Source organism: Trachypithecus francoisi, unplaced genomic scaffold, assembly GCF_009764315.1.
Source record: "Trachypithecus francoisi isolate TF-2019V2 unplaced genomic scaffold, Tfra_2.0 Lachesis_group0, whole genome shotgun sequence".
NCBI classification, from domain to species: domain Eukaryota; kingdom Metazoa; phylum Chordata; class Mammalia; order Primates; family Cercopithecidae; genus Trachypithecus; species Trachypithecus francoisi.
The window spans coordinates 107,498,427-107,514,152 of record NW_022681453.1 but is presented as its reverse complement, the minus strand read 5'-3'; positions in this window follow the sequence as shown (position 1 = coordinate 107,514,152).

Genomic DNA, 15,726 nt, shown 5'->3' with positions numbered 1-15,726 from the left:
TAACAGCAGATCTCTCGATGGAAACTCTACAAGCCAGAAGACAGTGGAAGGCCAATATTCAACATTTCTTAAAGAAAAGAATTTTCAACCCAGAATTTCATATCCAGCCAAACTAAGTTTCATAAGTGAAGGAGAAATAAAATCTTTTACAGACAAGCAAATGCTTAGAAATTTTGTCACCACCAGGCCTGCCCTACAAGAGCTCCTGAAGGAAGCACTAAACATGGAAAGGAACAACTGGTACCAGCCACTGCAAAAACATACCAAAATGTAAAGAATGTCTATGCTAGGAAGAAACTGCATCAACTAATGAGCAAAATAACCAGCTAACATCGTAATGACAGGATCAAATTCACACATAACAATATTAACCTTAAATGTAAATGGGTTAAATGCTCCAATTAAAAGATACAGACTGGAAAATTGGATAAAGAGTCAAGACCCATCAGTGTGGTGTATTCAGGAGACGCATCTCATGTGCAAATACACATGTAGGCTCAAAATAAAGGGATGGAGGAAGATTTTCCAAGCAAATGGGAAGCAAAAAAATGCAGGGTTGCAATCCTAGTCTCTGATAAAACAGGCTTCAAACAAACGAAGATCAAAAAAGATAACAGAAGGGCATTACATAATGGTAAAGAGATTAATGCAACAAGAAGAGCTAACTATCCTAAATATATATGCACCCAACACAGGAGCACCCAGATTCATAAAGCAAGTTCTTAGAGACCTACAAAGAGACTCAGACTCCCACACAGTAACAGTGGGAGACTTTAACATCCCATGGTCAATATTAGACAAATCAGCAAGACAGAAAATCAACAAAGATATTCAGGACTTGAACTCATCTCTGGATCAAGTGGATCTAATAGACATCTACATAATTATACACCCCATATCAACAAAAAATTACATTCTTCTTAGCACCACATCACACTTATTCTAAAATTGAGCACATAATTGGAAGTAAAACACTCCTCAGCAAATGCAAAATAACAGAAATCATAACAAACAGTTTCTCAGACCACCATGCAATCAAATTAGAACTCAGGATTAAGAAACTCACTCAAAAATGCACAAGTACATGGAAACTGAACAACCTGCTCCTGAATGACTCCTGGGTAAATAACAAAATTAAGGCAGAAATAAATACGTTCTTTGAAATCAATGAGAACAAAGACACAATGTACCAGAATCTCTGGGACACAGCTAAAGTAGTGTTTAGAGGGAAATTTATAGCACTAAATGCCCACAGGAGAAAGAGGGAAAATCTAAAATCGACACCCTAACATCACAACTAAAAGAACTAGAGAAGCAAGAGCAAACAAATTCTAAAGCTAGCAGAAGACAAGAAATAACTAAGATTAGAGCAGAACTGAAGGAGATAGAGCCATAAAAAACCCTTCAAAAAATCAATGAATCCAGGGACTGTTTTTTTGATAAGATTAACGAAATAGATAGACCACTAGCTGGAGCAATAAAGAAGAAAAGAGAGAAGAATCAAATAGACACAATAAAAAAGGATAAAGGGGATAACACCACCGATCCCACAGAAATACAAACTACCATCAGAGAATACTATAAACATCTCTACACAAATAAACTAGAAAACCTAGAAGAAACAGATAAATTCCTGGACACATACACCCTCCCAAGACTAAACCAGGAAAAGTCGAATACCTGTAGAGAACAATAACAAGTTCTCATATTGAGGCAGTAATTCATAGCCTACCAACCAAAAAAGGCCAGGACCAGATGGATTCACAGCCGAATTTTATCAGAGGGACAAATAGGATCTGGTATCATTGCTTCTGAAACTATTTAAAACAATAGAAATAGAGGGACCCCTCCTTAACTCATTTTATGAGACCAGTATGATCCTGATACCAAAACCTGGCAGAGATACAACAAAGAAAATTTCAGGCCAGTATCCCTAATGACCACTGATGTGAAAATCCTCAATACAATACTGGAAAACTAAATACAGCAGCACATCAAAAAGATTATCCACCATGATCAAGTCAGCTTTATCCCTGGGGTGCAAGGCTGGTTCAACATACATAAATCAATAAATGTAATCCATCACATAAACAGAACCAATGACAAAAACCACATGATTATCTCAATAGATGCAGAAAAGGTCTTTGATAAAATTCAACAACTCTTAACGTTAAAAAGTCTCAATAAACTACATACTGATGCAACATATCTCAAAATAATAAGAGCTATTTATGACAAACTCACAGTCAATATTACACTGAATGGGCAAAAGCTGGAAGCATTCCTTTTGAAAACTGGCACAAGACAACCATAACCTCTCTCACCACTCCTATTTAACATAGTGTTGTAAGTTCTGGGTAGGGCCATCAGGTGAAGAAAGAAGTAAAGGTATTCAGGTAGGAAGGGAGGAAGTCAAATTGCCTCTGTTTGCAGATGACATGATTGTATATTTAGGAAACCCCATCATGTCAGCTCAAAATCTCCTTAAGCTAATAAGCAACTTCAGCAAAGTCTCAGGATACAAAATCATGTGCCCCTCTCAGGATACAAAATCATGTGCCCCAAACTCATGTGCCCCAAAATCACACGTATTCCTATACACCAATAATAGACAAATAGAGAGCCAAATCATGAGTGAACTCCCATTCACAATTGCTTCAAATAGAATAAAATACCTAGGAATCCAACTTACAAGGATGTGAAGGACCTCTTCAAGGAGAACTGCAAACCACTGCTCAAGGAAATAATAGAGGACACAAACAAATGGAAAAACCTTCCATGCTAATGGATAGGAAGAATCACTATCATGAAAATGGCCATCCTGTCCATAGTAATTTATAGATTTAATTCTATCTCCATCAAACGACCATTGACTTTCTTCACAGAATTAGAAAAAACTATTTTAAATTTTATATGGAACCAAAAAAGAGCCCATATAGTCAAGACAATCCTAAGCGAAAGAACAAAGTTGGAGGCATCATGCTACCTGACTTCAAACTATACTACAAGGCTACAGTAACCAAAACAGCATGGTATTGGTACCAAAACTGATATATAGACCAATGGAACAAAACAGAGGCCTCAGAAATAATGCCACACATCTACAACCATTTGATCTTTGACAAACCTGATAAAAATAAGCAATGGGGAAAGGAATCCCTATTTAATAAATGGTGTTGGGAAAACTGGCTAGCCATACGCAGAAAAATGGAAACTCGACCCCTTCCTTCACCTTATACAAAAAATTAACTCAAGATGGATTAAAGACTTAAATGTAAGACCTGAAACCATAAAAACCCTAGAAGAAAACCTAGGCAATACCATTCAGGACATAGGCATGGGCAAAGACTTCATGACTAAAACACCAAAAGCAATGGTAACAAAAGCCAAAATTGACAAATGAGATCCAATTAAACTAAAGAACTTCTGCATAGCAAAAGGAAACTATCATAAGAGTGCACAGGCAACCTACAGAATGGAAGAAAACTTTTACAATCTATCCATCTGACAAAGGGCTAATATCCAGAATCCATGAGAATCTTAAACAAATTTACAAGAAAAAAACAATCCCATTAAAAAGTGGGCAAAAGATGTGAACAGACGCTTCTCAAAAGAAGACATTTATGTGACTAACAAACGTATGGAAAAAAGCTCATCATCACTGGTCATTAGAGAAATGCAAATCAAAACCACAATGAGATACAATTTCACACCAGTTAGAATGGCGAACATTAAAAAGTCAGGAGACAGCTAATGCTGATGAGGATGTGGAGAAGTAGGAATGCTTTTACACTGTTGGTGGGAGTATAAATTAGTTTGACCATTGTGGAAGACAGTGTGGTGATTCCTCAAGAATCTAGAACCAGAAATACCATTTGACTCAGCAATCAAACTACTGTATATCTACCAAAAAGATTATAAATTATGCTGCTATAAAGACATATGCACATGTATGTTTATTGCAGCACTGTTCACAATAGCAAAGACTTGGAACCAGCCCAAATGCTTATCAAAGAGAGACTGGATAAAGAAAATGTGACACATATACACCACGGAATACTAAGCAGCCGTAAAAAAGAATGAGTTTATATCCTTTGCAGGCACATGGATGAAGCTGGAAACCAGCATTCTCAGCAAAGTAACTCAGGAACAGAAAACCAAGCACCGCATGTTCTCACTCATAAGTGTGAGTTGAACAGTGAGAACACATGGACACAGGAAGGGGAACATCACATGCTGGGGCCTGTGAGGGAGTGGGGGGCTAGGGGAGGAAGAACATTAGGAGAAATACCTAATGTAGATGATGGGTTGATGGGTGCATCAAACCACCATGGCATGTGTATACCTATGTAACAAACCTGCACATTCTGCACATGTATCCCAGAACTTAAAGTATTAAAAAAACACAAAATAAAAACAACAACAACAAAAGTAAAGTGAAACATTTTTCATGACCCATATAAAAAGTATAAACCTTGACAAGATCCCATCAAATTATTTGAATAATTTGGCAGATAATATGTATGTTGTATCATGTAAAATTGTTAATATTCTGCTGTTTTTTGACCCCAGTACATCAGTTTTATATTGTTTGAGTTTAAAAAAAAAGGAAACTAAATGTAATTGTGGGAACTACTACAAATGGAAATTTCATATTTTGCTCATCTCTCCTTTTCTGAATCTTATTACATGCAACTATAAGAAGCCAATTCACATTATCAGCACTCAGCCTAGTAGTCTTCTTACTGAACAAATCAGTGTATAGTCTGGTTATCATTTAATAATGAAAGAGAAGAAGTACTTTCTTCAGACAACAAAAATGTAAACTTAGTGGATATTTTGGTAAATTTTACCACATTATATTAAAGCCATTTGTATTTTAAGACAACCATAATCTAAGTTAAGAGACAAGTGGTAGACGTAGAGATTTTTGCGACTCATATAACAGAGACTATAATACAAGAGATTATTAAACAAAATGTATAAGGAACTACAAATTAATAAGCAAAATCCAACAACCCATTAGAAAAATGGTCAAATATGAACAGGTAGCCATGAAAAAGTAAATATTAACATCAGACTTCTATAATTGTCATGACGAATTACCACAAAATTTATGGCTTAAACAAAACACACTGATTATCTTATACTTCTTGAGGTCAGTGGTTTGAAATAGTTCTCAACACCCTAACATCAAGTTGTCAGCAGGCTGCGTTGCTTTCCACAGGCTCTAAGGGAGAATTCATTTCTTGCTCTTTCAGATTGTTGGTGAAATTCAGTTCCTTGAGGTTGTGTTACCGCAGTCCCTGTTTTCCTGTGGGCTATAAACTGAGAGTCACTTATAGCTTCTAGAGGATGCCACATTTCCTGGCATATGGTATTTATTTTCCAACTTCAAAGCCAGTAACGATGACTGGAGTTCTTCCTCCACTGAATTTCTCTGACTCTGCTGCCATCTTTTATGCTTTTAAGAGCTCTTATGATTACATTGGGAAAACCCAGGTTCGGGATAATCTTCCTGTCTCAAGCTGTTTAACCTTAATCACATCTGCAAAATCCCTTTACCAGTGTATGATAACATATTCACAGGTTCTGGGAACTGGGGCATGGATATCTTTGTTGCATGGGATGGGGAGCACATTATTCTGCCTACCACATTTGAAACCATTTGACATTCAGTTTAACCTAATTTGTAATCAGAAAATGTATATATAAGCAATGACATGAAATGGAATTAAAACCACTGAACAGATTGTAAGTTGTATTTTGTTTCATCCATTGAATTCGCAAAGATTAAAAATTTGACCATATCAAAAGTTGGCTGGGGTATGAGGAAAAAATACTAATGGTGGGGGTATACATTGCTGTAGATGAAAAACAAATGGCAGATAGCCATGCCCACATGTATAAATAAAATCTATATATTATGTATGGATATATTCTAGATATGTTTGTATTTCTATAAATTTGCATTTTAAATATTTTTAAAGTGCAAAAATATAACCATCAAAATTATCAGACTGATTGTCCTAAGAGGAGAGAGGGTAAAGAGAATATGATTTGGGGTCTTAATCAAAAGGGGTGTTATTCTGTATATAATTTATATTTCATTTTCTTCTTTTTTAAGCCTGGAAAGATAATATGTAAAATGATAAAATACTAACAGGCCTTTATTGCAAAAACTGAGATATAGAGTTAGTTTTTAATCTATCTGTCTATCTATCTAGTCTTAGATTTTTAAAATTTCTGAAATAAGTGTATCTTTAACCAAGAAAAAGGAGATGTCTTTAGACTATATACACACACTCATCAAAGTATCTTCTAGTGACCGTACAGAACAGGAGTGGGCAATTTTGGGGGGTAAATCATGCCTGATGCCAGGTGATATAAATAATGTATATTGGAAAATAGCCACTTTAAACATACTGTTTATGGCTGCTTTCCTGACACAATGGCAGAGCTGGGTCATTGCAGCAGAGACTATATGGCCCTAAAAACCAAAAATACTTACTATATGGACCATTTTACTCTTTTTGCTAGGAAGGGATACCTCATTAGAGCTGGCTAGAGGTTGTGTGGGACTAGAGCCCGTCGCCTAAACACAGTTACGTGGGTTACAGAAGTATTTTGCCTCAAGCAAACCAGGCAGATCCTTAAAAACAAAGATGATCCCAGTGTCTGGTTAAGAATAAGTGCTTTCAGCTGCATGCACATGTACCCTAGAACTTAAAGTATTTAAAAAAAAAAAAAAAGAATAAGTGCTAAGGGAATTAAATGCAATAGATTACTGTGCCTACCATCTCACTGTACCTGAATCCACCACTCTCTGCTAAATGCCCAATCTTTTTAGGTAAGATGGTTGATAGTATAGGTTTTTATTTCTCTTTTGATAGTTTTCTTCTATGCCCCCTTCTAGTCTGTCTTAAAATCTTGCTTCTGTTTTCTCACCTCAATCTGAGAGTCATGCTCTCTGAATCCTAACAGTACACATCATTGTAAGCTACTTTTTATACTCTGAACATGATTAAAAACTACCTTCCCACCACCCCAGAACTGAACGTAAGTCTCAGTTAAAAGGAAAATCAGTGCATATAGATATTGATATGAACCATTCTAACTCATGCCAAAATACTCTATCTCAGCTCCTTGCTTAAATACGAATATAGTACTTTTATGATGTGATGGCTAATTTTATTTGTCAGCTTGGCTAGGCCTGGCACCCAGATATTTGGTCAAGCATCAATCTGGCTGTTTCTGTGTGAGTGTTTCTCGATGAGACGGGTATTTAAATCGGTACACTTTGAGTAAAGCAAATTGGCCTCCATAATGGGGGAGGGCCTCATCCAGTAAACTGAAGGCCTAAATAGAACAACAGAAGGATTTCCTGCAAGCACAGGTGACTTCTGCAGCAGGCAGCATTCAGACTTGTGAGCCACAGCACTGACTTTTCATTGAATACTATGGTTTAAAGGTTTGTGTCCCCTCAAAAGTCATATGCTAAAATTCAAAGCCCCAATATGATGGTATTCGGTGGTGGGGCCCCGGGAGGTGATTAGGTCATAAGGCAGGAGCCTTTATGAATGGGATTGAGGCTTTTATAAAAGAAGCCCAGAGAGCTATAGGAGGACCATATGATAATACAGCTAGAAAGTTCCTTCTGTAATCCAGGAACGGGCCCTCACGCGACAATGAATCTGCCTTGATTTTGGACATCCCAGTATCCAGAACTGCGAGAAAAAAATTTCTGTTATTTATAAGCTACTCAGTCTATGGTATTTTGCGATAGTAGCCTGAATAGACTGACACTGCATTCTGCATCTCCAGTCTGCTGGCCTGTCCTTCAACTTTCCAGCCTTTATAAACTGCATGTGTTAGTCCATTTTCATGCTGTTGATAAAGACATATCCAAGACTGGGTAATTTATAAAGAAAAAGAGATGTAATGGACTCTATGGACTCTCAGTTCCACGTGGCTGGGGAGGCCTCCAAATCATGGTGGAAGGGGAAAGGCACGTCTTTCAGGGCAGCAGGCAAGAGACAATGAGAGCAATGAAAAAGGGGAAACCCCTTATTAAAACGTCCGATCTCATGAGACTTACTCACAAAACCACGAGAACAATGTGGGGGAAACTGCCCCCATGATATAATTATCTCCCACCAGGTCCCTCCCACAACATGTGGGAATTATGGGAGCTACAATTCAAGATGAGATTTGGGTGGGGACACAGCGAAACCATATCACTGCATGAGCTAATTACTTAACATCAATTATTCTCTCTTTTTATCCCCTATGTATATATATATGCACACATATGCACATGCCTATTCTATTGGTTTTGTTTCTCTAGAGAACCCTGACTAGCATATATGACTAATTAAAGATGTTTACTTCTAAAAATTCAGAGTAGACATATGCAGTCAACAAACCCTTAGGAGATTTAACATTTAACAACAAACATATGACATGCATTATTTGGGAAGCTTTCAATCATTATAGTAGTCAAACTTCAAGATGGATCCCAATGATCCCAGCTCCCAAATGGTATTCATACTCCTATGTAGCTTCTTCCTACATGAAACCACGATTAGTCTGTGTGACCAATAGAATATGGCAGAAAGATATAGATTCACAGATTCCTTCAATCAAATAATAAGGCCTTTAAAAAGTTTACGGAAGTTGTCATTCGGCTATTGTAATAGAAGCCCACAGTGGAGAAAAAGTTACCTCAAAGCAATTTGTAACTGTGGCTTTTGTTTAATGGAGTGAACTTCAATAAGGTTCAAGGAGACAAAACATATTTTTACAGAAGGTTATATTTAAAGAATCACAGAGAGCTTGACTGAAAGGGACAGAGAGTAGAAAATTAAAGCCTGGGACTTCCAGATTTCTGCAAGTAGGAAGCAGCTGCAAACACATACTTCCTTTTGTGAAAAAGAAAGGATAACTCAGGTCAGAACCAGGATCCCAGAGGGTGAAGCCCAGAACCACAGTGAATCATTTGCAGGCAGCAGTTTGAGTCCTAATCAAGGAACTTTCAACACGTGCCTGGATGGATTGAAGCCTTGCTGTGGACCAGTAGGTGTAACTTGTTTTCTCTAGTTCGAATGGGAGTTCCTACTTCAGTCATTCTAAGCTTGTCCCACCACTGTATGTTGGTCGCGTGTGTGTTGGAGGGCGAGTGTCATCGTCTCTTTAGCTCAGAAGACTCCAGATGGAAAAATATCTGGACACAAGATGCTTTCTTAAGGAATTACACAGAAATAGACTCCTTTGCACCTGGAATTGATGCAGATGATAAGATTCTGGATGTCACACTGAAATTGAATGAGATGAGATGTTGGGGTCCCTGGGAGGGGATGAGAATATTTTGCATGTAAGACAGACATAAATGATTGGTGAAAAGAAGTCAGACTGTGGTAGCCATCCTTCAAGATGGCCCCAAATCCCCAAGTTCTAGAAATTAGATTTTTTTGTAGTTTTTTTCCACATTGTAATAGGGATGGGGTCTGTGACAAATAGAATATATGAGAAGTGATGACATTTCACTTTTGAGATAGATTACAAATGAAACTGTGACTTTCATCTTGGCATTCTCAATCCCCTCACCCTCCACCCCTCAAGTTTGTTTTGTCTCTCCTCTCTCTCTCCTTTCTTCACATCACTTACTCTGGTGACAGTCAGCCCTGGTATGTCATGAGCAGCATCACTGAGAGGCCTATGTGTTAAGAAACTGAGGCCTCTGATCTGCGGTCAGTGAGAAACTGAGGGCTCCTACCGATCGCTACTGAATGTGCTTGGAAATAGGTCCGCCACTCTCAGACAAACTTTCTGCATACTTCATCCTAAACCTTGACTGCAGCCTTCTGAAAACATTCTGAGCCGAAACCATTTGGGGAAACCACTGCCTGATTCCTGACTCTCATAAACCATGTGATAAAATAAGTTTCTTGTTTTAAGGTGCCATGTTTTGTGGTAATTTGTTACATACCAATTAATAGCTACTATAATCATTCAAGGGTTTATGAATATCTTACCAAATATCCTACCGTGTTCAAGGTGCTATCAGAGATAAAGCATAATATCTGACCTCTCTATAAGTCAGGTCTCAATTCTGAAAACAGAAGCCACTGTAGGAATTTTTAACTGGAAATGTTTGATAAAAGGTTATAGATGCTTAGAAAAATACTGAAAAACTTGAAGTGCGTGGTCAAGGCAGAACCCTTAGGGGCTGCTGTTTGAGGCCATGATTGGTATCAGGAGTTCAAAAGGACACCTCTGTAGTGAATGAAGAAGATGGCATAAAAAAGTGACCCACAGCCACTGCTGCTTCTACTGACACATATAGGTCTGAACATCTAGTAAAGTGCAGAAAGGACACAAGAATTTCACTGCAGGGAAACAGCATATGACTACAACATTACCATCAGCATAATCAAAGAGGTGCAAAAAATGGCTCCTGCCTCATTCCTACCCTCCAGTTCTTCTTCAAGTAAATCTAATTAGTGAAACCTGATTCTCTTCTGGAATCTTAGCAGCAAAGTGATCTGGGAATGTTTTTAGCTTTTGAATTTCTTCAACTTGAATGGAGTTAGAATGGATGTTGAGAGCCAATTCTCACCCTTTACCATAGTCTGTGCACACAAGGGGTTTACAAGCTTAATAGAATGACAAGATTAACATAATGTGACAAGATTAGAGATGGAGCATGTGCTAAATTGAGTGTTACAGCTTAAGTTCAGCAGAAGATCAGAGAAAAAGGAGATTAGAGTGTGATGGAGAATTCAGAGAAAGTTCCATGAAATAACTTAGCTTTCAGTTATGGCTTGAAAAGATGGTAGGAGTTGAATAAACCTAGATAAAAGTAGAGTATTTAATGCAGGTGGATAGCAAGAGTGAAGGCAAGAATTAATGCAGGTGATAGCAGGTAGTTAGCATGACTCTTGCAAAGAAAAAACAACGAAAGGTGGTCATAACAATGGACTGTGAAATATATCCAGCTGTGAACATTGAGGTAATATCTAAATATATTGCATGTGGGTATATGTGTACTCAATGTCCATAACATTCATTTATGTAATCATGTAAAATTATGTGTGTATTGTCATTAAGTAGATTTCTTTCTTTGTCAGATACTAATGGACTTAGACTAAGCTAGAGGAATATTCAGGACCACAGATATCTCAACGTTTCCTTCCTTCCAACCCTGGTCATGTTTGTGCAGTGATTATGAAAGTCTTTAACAATTTTTTTTTCTGATTTGTATTCTGGTTTCCCTATTACAGAAATCAGGCTTTCCCTGAACTCCTTAACTCTTCCCAATTCTTTCCCTTTTGAGGGACTAGATCTGTTCTCATATTTTCTTGGCTGTTGGCCATGGTTCTGCTTCTAAATGGAGATTTTGGACGATTGTTATATGAACCTGGCTAATTTTGAATAGTGCATGTGCCTAGAAATTGCCTGCTGTTATGTCTCCTCACTTAGGTCAGGTCTTCATCCATTTTGATATATTAATAGTAATAATAATGACCATTTGTTGGGCATGTATTTGTTTGAAATGCTTGTTTCCTGGCGCCATAAAGAAATAACACTTGAACATTAATTTACTCAGCAAGGCCATTTTTACTTCCTGCAGAAAGGGTGCAGAAAGGGTATACTCGCCAGCAGTTTTGCCACAAGTGTACACCGAACAAAGAAGACAGGGTCATTTATAACCTGCTGCGTCCCCACTACTGCTGTGTCCAGTTTCCATTGGCTGGAACAGAACCTCACATTCTGTATTTGTCCCGATTGGCTAGCAACTTGGAACTTTTTAAAAGAGACAAAGGCAGAGGAGGACAAAGGCAGAGGAGAACAAAGGAAGGAGGAAGCAACTTGTGGAATGCTGAGAAAGATAAAAAACACCTTCAAATAAGGAAGAGGAACAGGCTATGACCTAATGCTTGCTTGGACCAGTATAAATATGCCTGGACAAATATTTAGGCTAAATTGTAGGAGCTAAGAACATAAAGTACATTTTTGTTTGTTTGTTTGTTTGTTTTTTCACAGCTAGCAGATATTTAAGAATGTTAGCACAGGTCTTTGAATCAATTTTGCTTCTAAGAGAAGTTACTATTTATTCCTAATTAAATGGGGTGGAAAGTCTTTGAAGAGGAATCTCTACTTTACTTTTTACATGTTTTATCCCAGAAAAGGTGTTAGGTACTTTCTAAAAACTATTTCCAATCCAAATATATGTTTTTGTTTCCATTTTATAGATGAGAGAACTAATTTAACTCCAGAACCTGTACTCTTTATATGATAAAAATTAAAGCATAAAGCACGATCTTTATATGAAAGTATCTCAGACCGCACAGCTTACAAAATGTTGCTATTGTTAATTGTTTCATTTGATCCTCAGAATAAGATTGTGAGACAAGAAAGGTAGGAAAATTCTGTCTTCTTTTTTTAACAGTTTGGAGAAGCAACTCACTTCTCAGTCACCTGCTCTAGAAAGTTGAGTACTTAATAAACATTATTATATTTCGATCAAGTCTTATATAAAGAAAATTTGTGTCCCATGTATATTAGATAAATAGACACATAGAAAGGTAAATAGACTCATGTAAGGTTTTGAAGCTTAGAGAAGTTTGGAGATCCTCCAATATCACAACGTACATATTTTGCCACAGTAGAAATTGGTAAAATACGCAGTAGGAATTGGTTATGATAAAATTTTTTCCCTATAATTGACTTCATTTTGATCCTAGTTAAGTTTCCCATGTGTAGCTGAATCCAAATCTCTCATTTTGGACAGGGAAAACATCAAACATTGGTCATGTTTCTGAGGTCTCAACCAAATCTCTAACGTCTTCTGCTAATTAATGCATCATTTTCAATAGTAGAAGTCTCAAAATAGCCTTGTCAGGTTTTTTCTTTTGTTTGCCTCTTTACTACTGCAGACCACAGAAAAGTGATCTTTGGCCAACTTTATAGGTATGTTTGCATCATGTTGGAAGATGAGTTTTCTTTTAGGGTTCACTATCCACATAGATGTTTTAGAAAGTGCTAATGCATGAAGTGACCTCAGAAAATAAAGTTTAACCTCAAATTTTAAAAAATTGAATTTTAGTTATTTGTCAGGATATGGAAAAGAATTATAACTTCAAAATGACCTTCAGTTCTTAAATTTCATCTTTTAGCAATTAGACCTCACAACCAGCCTGCCCTTTTCCGATCAAGAAACAAAAATTTATGCCTATGTAGCATCAAAAATTCCTTGGTTATAATCAAGAGGAACATAAAGGTGAACATTTTCATTAGTGCATGTCATGAACATTGTGGAGAAAAGAATTATAACCTACCCCACTCTAATCCATCTTCTCTGAGGAGCCATTTTAGGTGAGAGAAAAAAAAAAAACCTTGGCTTTTCAGTCACTCCAACTTCTTAAAATAAGTTTTAAAGTAGCACAGGGAAAGTTCTCCAGGAATAAAAAACGCTGCTTGATCTCATTAGAGCCTTGTGAAAAATCTGTAAGCTAGAGACGAATGATTCTACCTCAGGAATAATGCATTCAGTTCTAAAATCACGGATATTGATTGAAATCCAAGAGATAGATGTGAGTCTTAAGCCTGTGGAAAGAAATCTAATACATTTTTTCATATATTTAATTAATCATGGTCATTATGAGACAAAGAATTAAAGATAATGTATCATTTGTCTGAGCTTTATTGAACACTTCATAATTGCATAAAATCTATGTGATAATTCAAATATCTTGCTTTTGGATCACAGAGAAGGGATTTTGTAGTTTAAGAGTAAAAATTAAAAGTTGTTGGGAAAGTATCAATTGTAGGCTAAATAATAATCGATCACTATTTCAGTAAAGACCACAGAATTGCCTTCTAGACTAATAAATTTATGAGTAGATATCCAAGTTGCTCTTCTTATTCACTCAAAGGAGTAAATTTTCAAATTATCAGCTCCTAAACTAATCATGCTGCAGAAAATCGGATCTTCTTAACTTGTTGTGGACTCAATTAAAATAAATTTCATGTTACATAGGCAGAGCATTTTGGATTAACATTTGCTTATACATGCTGATAGGCCCACCAAACTATGCAATTATGCCAGGATAATATTAAAAAGCTTAGAATTAATCTTTTTTTAAGCCCAAGGTTATAGGAAAAATATAGAACATTTACAGATTAACTTTGCATTAGGCACTTCACATATTTCTCACATTCTTATTTAATCTTTGTAATCGCACAAATGATCTTCTGTGGTGGCATCATCTTCTCTTCTTTACAGCTGAATAACTGAACTCAACATCATGTAGCTGGAATTAAGCTGGACTTTTACTGACACCCACCTTTGTGCCAGTCTTTGGGAGATCGCACATCTGACTAAAATGTTCACACTTCTCTGAATCCATGTGTAGTGTCCTTCTACTATGGCCTGGTGACCTAGGTTTACTCTTGGGGCTTGCTTTGACCAGTGGAACTTCAGCAGGCATGACACAAGCAAAAGCTTAAATGGAATTTGCATAACTAGACTTGATTTGTGCCTCTTTCACTACCGTGAGACAAACATATCTCAGCTAGTCTCTTGGTTCCAGGAAGACGAAAGAAAGGTGTTGCAGATCCTCATTAGATAATTTGCCCAGTGCAAGCCAGTAAAGAAGAGAGCTCTCTCCAGTCAGTAAACTGCAGAAGCACAGTTCAGTCAAGCCCAACTAGGTTCAACCTAGATCAGTTTGGTCTTAGATGTGTCCGGATACTTGAGCTGAAAGGATAAATGAATTTTTTTTTTTTTTTGAGTTGGGAGGTGGTTTGTTATGCTGCAGTTGACAACAAATACAAAATTGTAAACTCTCTCCCCTGCTTTTTGCAGATGATAAAATGAACCACAATGTCTCACAGGAGAAACTTACAGAAGTGTTGAAGTATCTTTGCTGTCTGTGCATAAGAAACGTTCAACACTAATGTTAAGAGGCAGGAAAGACTGGGTTTAGGTGGTTGTTAGTTTTTCTATGTGAAAACAGTATTTGATATTCTCTATTAATCTAAGACAAAAGATGAGAACCAAAAGGGAAGGAGAGGATACTATCCATGATGTACTGTAGTGACACACCAGCATACTTCTGAGTATGTAAATGTCAAGAGGAAGTGTTTTGACTCGCTCGCCTGTGTACGCCCTTGTGGAAGAGGTAAAATATAACAGGCAAGCCTCACTTTTGTAGTTAAAGTAACCATGGAAATTTTAAACGTTCCATCACGGATTGACAAACTGTAGCCCATAAGCCGGATGTAGCCTGCTGCCACTGTTTATTAAGCCTCACTGAAGAAGACGGCCATATCTCTCATTACATATTGCCTATTGCTGCTTTCCCTCCATATTAGCAGAGGTGAGCAGTTGAGAGAGATATTACAGCACATAAAACTTAACATACTTACTATCCGGCTCATTTTAGAAAATGTTTGCTGACCCTTGCTGTAGAGTGCTGTAGGGAAGGCATGGCTGGAAGATGTTAGACTAGAGCAGGAACGTACAGTTGATCACGTGAGGAAATCCTGTAGGTGTGGTTGTTGCTATGGTTGTAGTACTGTGGTTGTACTTAATGAATGAGAAAAGAGACATGATTTCAGGGAATTCTCACTGGAGTCCATTGTGAAATTTGAGGTCAATGCTTCTGTCATTCACTTGTAGAAAATTATTGAATGGCTTATCTACTTTAGAAAACCTTATTT